The following is a 7,680-nucleotide window of genomic DNA, read 5'->3' as shown; positions in this document are numbered from 1 at the left end:
TTTCTAAATTTTTCATATTATTAACTTTTGTATTTATAATAATTTTTATATCAAATTTTAAATTAATTATAATATTAAGAGTAACAATACTATAATTTAATTTTATAAAAAATATTAATTACTAAAATGTCGCCAAAATTCAAATAAAAAATTATAATTAATGTATAATAAAATTTAAAAAATAAACTAAATTATGTAAATATGTATTTATTTAAATCTTTTAAAACTAGTTTTTTTTATATAAATTTTTCATATTATTAACTTTTGTATTTATAATAATTTTTATATCAAATTTTAAATTAATTATGATATTAAGAGTAAAAATACTATAATATAATTTTATAAAAAAATATTAATTACTAAATTATAATACTAAAGTTTTAGTTAAAAAAATTTATTTGAATAATTTATCAAACTTTTTAAAGATATTAAATAGTACACATATAATATTTAAAATTTTGATTTTTTAAAAATAATATATAATAGTATTAGCCAGTTTAGAACCCCCCACCCTTCCAAATCAAGTTAGAGACTCTAACACAAAACCAACACAACTGATTGAACATCAAATGAATATACAAATATTTATATAGGTGTCCAATTTTATTTTTTGGCTTGACCCCAAGTAGGTTATCCTAACAGACAATACTAGGTTTCATTATTTTCACAAAGAAAAGAGAAGGTTGTACGGCAGCAGGGGCTCGAGGGATGGTGGTCGACTGTAACGACCCAAATTCGCTAATAAGGCTTAAGGGCCTTGATTAGTGTGCCAGGAGGGCATGTTGGGATTTATGTGTGATTTTATGAGTTAAATGCATGGTTATGATTTAAAGCGTGTTATGTGACTATTTGATTATTTGAGATGCATGACTATGTATATTAGTATGCATGTAGGCCCGGATTGTGTTAGAAGGGCATAATTGTAATTTTGGCCATGTTGGGCATAACTGTATTAATATGTGATGATTGTTGAGACCACAGTGGTATGTGGGTATATCCGTGATGTGTAACTTTCGGCACGAGGCGATCCTAGAGCTGGATAGCGGGGAAAAGTCACAACGGGGCATTATGTTTGACTTTGAGCGAGTCAAGGAGTATTTTGATGTTGGGTTATGAAAATAAATAATTGGAGATATATTTGAGGTTAGGATGTCTAGGCGGGAATACTGGGGGATTTTACCATTTTTGCCTCGGGGATATTTTGGTACCCCGAACCTTGAGGTAACCAGCTTAAGTTATAAAAACAAAACAAATAAACCATTTGGAGACTTAGAGAAACCGACCCAACCTCCACCCTCTCTTCTTCTTCTTTCTTTCCTCTTTCTTTCATGAATCCACAGAAATCTTAGGAGAAATCAAGCTTGAATTTCTGAAAATTGATTGTGGGATTTGGAGGTTTAGCTCAAGAGTTAATCAAGAACAAATCAGGGTAAAGGTAAGCAATTAATTCTTTTTCTCAAGTTAAATTTCTGAGATTTTGTTGGGTTGTGAATGTTTATGGATTTTGATGTTCAAGGTGGAGTTTGAGGCTTGAAACTTTGAAGATAGGTCATGGGATCCTTTGGGAAATGATTCTACAACTGAGGTAAGGTTTAAATTAAAGTTTGATGGTTGAAATTGAGAATTTCCATGGTTGGTTTTGAGTTTTAGGTTTGAAATTTCATAAATTTGGAATTGGGATCTTGGTGAGTGTTAGGTTGGATTTTTGGTGGAATTGTGTTGTTTAAACCATCCTAATGTTGTGATTATTAATTGGTTTTGATTTGGGAGCTTTGGGATGGCTTAAGGTGAGGTTTTAAGCTTGAAAATGGTGGGTTTTTCTGGGTTCGAAGGGTCGGGCCGCGGCATGGTTCTTGGAGGGCCGCGGCCCTTGAAGGCTTAGTTGTGCTGAGGATGGAGGGCGGGCCGCGGCATGGTCCATGTAGGGCCGCGGCCCTTACCTGTTTCTGGGCATTTTGTGGCTCTGTTTGGGGGCCATGCCGCGGCATGGTTGGGCCATGCCGCGGCGCTTAAGGAATTTTGGGATTTTGAGAATTTGGGCTTGGGAATTTAACCTAGGGTGCTCGGGGTTGAGTCTTTTACAATGTTTGGTGAATTTCAACGTTCCGAGTACTAGAACTTGGTTTAGAAACTCATTTGAGATTAATCTTATTGGTATCCATTATCTTGGTTGTGACTAGGTGTTAAGCTAGTGCTCGGGAAGTGGATCGTGCTCGGGGGCCGTCATTTTCTATTTAAAGCATTTGGAACTAAGGTAAGAAAACTATAACACCCGTAGGATAGGGCATGGGCCCATAGTGTGATTGCCGGGCATGGCCCTATATTGCATGTTGCATGATGAGATGATTGCAGGGCATGGCCCCAGATTGTGTTGTGTGCAAATGTTTAACCTTAAATGAATCATGATGTGTGAATGATTATTTTGAATGTACTATATGTGTGATTATGATGAAATGAACGGCAAGTGCCGAGAACGGCGTAGGCCGGGGCGGCCGTGGGCCGAAAGTAACACCTAGCACATGGGATGCTATATTCAGGGTGGGACCCAAGGGATACATGAGTTATCCTCGCGGTGAGAACCGATACCCCAGGGCTTTGGTAAGGCTCTGGGGCGGCATGGCCGTGTTTGCTTAGTCTATTGATTGACTTGTTTATCTGTGGATTATCTGTTATGATAAACTGTATTAACTGCATATGTTATGTTCTGCATGAGTTTTCTTGCTGGGCTTCGGCTCACGGGTGCTCCGTGTTGCAGGTAGGGCAAAGACTGAGTCAACCAACCATGAGTACGGAGAGCGTGAAGCGACGCGTACATGTTTGGCCTGCCCGACTACTTTGGTTGGGGGTTTATTTGAAATTGGCTGTAATAATCTATGATTTTATAACTGATCAACTGTAAACTTACTTCAAGATGAAAATGGTTTTCAAACCTTATTTTTGGGATCCCAATTGTTTAAAACTAGAAGTTTTTATTGAGTCAACGCATTTTCAAGGATTACAGCCTTAACTTTTATTAGTCACACTTTTGCCTCAAAACCTCGGTTAGCGAGTTCATTGCACTGTTTTGTCTTAAAAATTCACTTAGTAACGGCTCTAAGGGAGTAGGGCGTTACAACTTGGTATCAGAGCGAGCCAAGGTTTATTGGTTCTGGAGATCGACCGAACATGTACGCTCGCTGTCAGTGACAAGCTCGACTCAGGGTTGGTTGGTATGAATGATTAATATGCTTGAATATATGTTTGATTGCCCTGTTCCCCTGCTTATCTGTATGGAGCATGAGAAATGAGTTGACATATGCAGGAGATGCTGTTGGGCTGAGCCCTTGATTATTGCATGTTGAGATTTATGCATGCTGAATAGTACTATTATGCATATGGATGAATATTGGCATAATGATTCGCATATTGAGTGTATGTGGATAATTTTCTGGATTTAATTCATATGTTATATCTGTATATTGGCTTGTATGAAGCATGATGAGTATGGTTATACTTAGTGATGATAGAATCTGGTAGCTAAATGCATATTATTGTGGATTTGACCTAGTATATGCTTGTGTGTGCATTATACCTGTGGATATTTGGATCTAGTTGTGGTTTGGTTCAGGGTATGAACCACAGAGTTCAGGAGTTTGGTCGGTTTGACGGGTGAACTCGTGTTGGTTGTTCCTAGAAGGGTTTCGTGGACCTAATATTGTGTTAAAGAGGGGAATTCTAGATATAAGTTGGAGTGGAGATCTCCAGTTATCCCTGGATGCAGCAGCAGAGGGTCGCTAGTGTGTGGGTAAGCTGTGGAGTTTGTTAGTCGAGATGGGATAAGTGATCAGCGGATTTCTCGGGGGAAATAGCTAATTTTGAGGTTTTAACAGTAAGGTTACCGGTGTTGGTTTACTGTGAGGTATGGACAGATAAGGGTACTATATGAAAGGGGTATGGGGTGTTATCCTCTAGTGTTGAGGAAGGTTCGAGTTGACAAGGAATTTATCAATAGACGAGCAGAGTTAATTCCACCCATGGTTAAGAGGATGAGAGATCCTGATTAGAGGGTTATGTTAAATGTTGAGGCAGGGAGATGCCTGGAATTGGTACTCGGGCTGAGGTACTGGCTTAATAGGTTAGGAAGAACCTAGATGATGAATTGTTAGAGGTTATAAATACGTGAATTGAACTGTGGAGACTGGTGGACTTATAAGTTTGGTTTGGACTGATAGAGTAACAACAGTGTAGAATAATGGGTTTGGTGAATTGGATAATTCATTTCGAGAATTTTACTGGCGGATGTATCTGGAATTGATGACGACCCATTTAAGGATGTGAGATCGGGAATAGTCTAAGGTATTTGGGCTGCTCTGAGGTACGAGTTTATCGTCTGCATGTTGATGGCAGAGAGGGCCATGTTGTTCGAGGAACTGATGGTTGATGATTAGAGCAGGAGTGCTAGAGCCGCAAGGGCGGTGCTTCCTTTGATGGAATTAGTAAAGATAGATTCATGATAATCAAGTTGAAAGAACCCCGGATAGTGTTGTGGCTTCTGGATTGCCAAGAAAGGGGGGAAAGTCTGACTGATAAGACGGTACTTTTGTTGATAGAACGCAGCAAGGTCGGATTCTCAATTTTGAGGGAAAAAGGACTCCAGACAGTGCTTGGGCACCTAGATTGAGATTGGAAAGAAGCCTGATCGAAAAGGGTAGTTATCGAGATGGCGACAGGAACCAGGAGGTTAATTGGTATGCACATGAGGAGGAGGATGCCACCTGAGAGGAGGTCAGGTGAGGACATGACTTCTACGTAGAATGACTCGGGATGTTAGGATGGATTTCCCATGGTGCGGGAAACGGAGAACTGGAATGCATCGATACATTCGAGGTTCGAGGCTGAGTCCTCAAGGATGAGTATTTAACTGACGAGCTTATACTTTGGACATGTAGCGAACTGGAAGGGCTCGGTGTTGAGAATGTTCCGAGAGGGAGATGGACATAGAGAGGTTACCTCAAAGGTGCCATTTGAAAGGCCGAAGACAGTAATACTTATTGAGAAGGAATTAGAAACTCTGGCAGATGGATTGTCGAGGATATCATCTGGAGTACGTAAAGGAGACAGAGCTGACCAGTGGAAAAATTATGTGGGTATGGAAAGAAATATTTGGGAGTACTTCAAGGTTGGACTACAGATAGGATTGGTATAAGGAACGAGGTAAAGGACGGTTATGGCTGGCAGGAAATCTAATGAAGCAATCGAAGGAATTTGATCTTGGATTAGCCAGAGTGTTATACTGCGAGGATTGCTAGTATCGTCGGGTTAGGACGAAAAGTACAATGTTGGATACAAGATGGGACGATGTCCCCAAGAGTTGGTCTATGACATGGTTATTGCCAATTGGAAACCGAGGATAGAGACATTTCGTGGATGGTCTAGTTTGCGCCGGCTAGAGTGTGAGGAGTTGGTAACAAAGATTCTGGAATGGTTCAAGCTATAGTAGCACAGGTAAGTTCTTTAGACAGAGAATGCATGAACGGTGTGGGCAAGTCCCCTTCAAGCTCACGAGCAGTGCATGTGGATTACTCCCAGACGGAAATGGTGAGCAACTGATTATTATGCTGAAGACGTTAGTACCCAGAAGACAGAGTCTCAGGTAAGGTTCTACGGAGTGTTAGTTGGGTGTCGTCAGGAGTTCTCAGATTACAGCTGCAAGAAGAAAGGTCAAGTAAGAGAAGAATTGATCTGAAGCCGCAAAGAAGCTAATGAAGAGCGTCTCAAGAATTGAAAGCATGACAAGACTGGTAAGCGCGTCATTTATTGCACAAGCACCTCCGGAGACGACTACATCAGAGATGAGAAGAACAGCAAAACTTGAGGTTAGACGGATTGAGTGGTGTCAAATCAGAAAGAAATTCAGAAGACAAGGTAAGATTTGATTGGTTACGGACGATTGTGGAATTTGTGTGTGTTATGATTAAGTAAAGAGTGATGGCATAAAGGACTTGATCTATGATGAGGACATGGACTTGTAGGGGTGCATCACAGATTAGGCACGCACAGGCACACCTGGCGCGAGGTTGGATCGAACCTTGCGGGAGACGAAAGTATGAACCTGGTTGATACACTTAGAACGTTAAGTTGACAGTTATGCATATCATAAGGTGCTTGAGTATTGGGTAATAGTAAGAGAGATAGCGTTGAAGACACAGAGGTGGTGAAAAGTAACGGACAGATGTTCAGTGTTTGAAATCCTCGAATGAGCTAGGGGAGTTATAATTGGAGGCGGAACTCCTAGCTGTGAGGCGTGTGTCAGTCAGGGGATAGTGCCATAGACTGTAATAGAGTGGACAAGGCGACGACTGAGTTTAGCGTAACGCTAGTAGGTATGATTAGCTGGTGGGTGTCAATGATCTATGGAATTCAAAGTGTTGGCTTGAGTTGAAGCAGGGAAGGACCCTGCTAAGGTAGTACAAGTTGGGATACCAGGAATGGATGAAGGATCCGATTAGATTTGGTTTATGAACGAGAATTCTGAACGGATATCATTCCACCTCCTAGGGTACGTCGTACCGGGAGGGTTGAGCAGGTGGCAGAATCTAGTGTTTTCCTTTGGACCCTGAGGGGTTAAGTGATGTGGTAGTGTATGATGGGAATAGACCACTTTAGACCTTGAGTAAGGTGTTTGGACATGAAAAGTTTTAACTCAGTTGATGGAGTTAATGTGGTTGGGTCAAGTGAACTAGTTTCAGGATGGAGCATCGATGATATCGAATTGAGACCCTATAGTATTTTAAATTTTGGAATGGATTTAGAGAACGAAAAGAACAGAGTGGGAATCTGGGATTATCAGTTGATTGCAAGTGTAGTGGCAGTCTGAAAGCTTATCGGATATCTTAAGGAATTAAGCGCTGAGTAGGCGAATACTTGAGGTATTAAGGGAAGTGTAATCCCTGTTGAGTTGGCCGTGGTGGCAAATGCTGGCGTCTTGTTAAAGTAACACGACATAGGACATGGTAAGAGGTGAAGGATAGTGATTACTACAGTTTGGCTTTAGTTCAGAGGGAAAGCCAAGAAGGTCGTTGAAACTTCTTAAGGCCGGAGTGTCTGTCTATTTGAAAGCATAAGAGCTGGTAAATTGTTAAATTACGAGGAAACAAAGCTCCGGAAGGAAAGAGTTGCATCTCTGCGCAATAACAGACGAGGACCTGTAAGGTGTTCAGAGAAAGAAGGGAGAGTTCTGACTCTTGATTCAACATAAAATTCCGAAGTTGTACTAAGGGTTAGGCCAGCGGGGCCTACAAGTTGATCCCACCTGGTAGAGGTGATGACTTTTGAGTATCTCTGGAATCAGGAATAAGACAATGAATTGGTCATTGTAGTCTAGGCAGACCCTGAGGCTTCAGCAGGGTTGCGGTGTAAGCGAGGAGCTATCGAGAACTTGGAAATTATGGTCCGAGTTGCGGTACTGACTGATGTGTTGGATAAATTTCGAGGACGAAATTTTTATGAGGAGGGGATAGTTGTAACGACCCAAATTCGCTAATAAGGGTTAAGGGCCTTGATTAGTGTGCCAGGAGGGCATGTTGGGATTTATGTGTGATTTTATGAGTTAAATGCATGGTTATGATTTAAAGCGTGTTATGTGACTATTTGATTATTTGAGATGCATGACTATGTATATTAGTATGCATGTAGGCCCGG

This window comes from Humulus lupulus, chromosome 6, assembly GCF_963169125.1.
Source record: "Humulus lupulus chromosome 6, drHumLupu1.1, whole genome shotgun sequence".
In the NCBI taxonomy this organism is placed as follows: domain Eukaryota; kingdom Viridiplantae; phylum Streptophyta; class Magnoliopsida; order Rosales; family Cannabaceae; genus Humulus; species Humulus lupulus.
The sequence above is the reverse complement of the archived record's forward strand: the minus strand, read 5'-3'. Positions refer to the sequence as shown.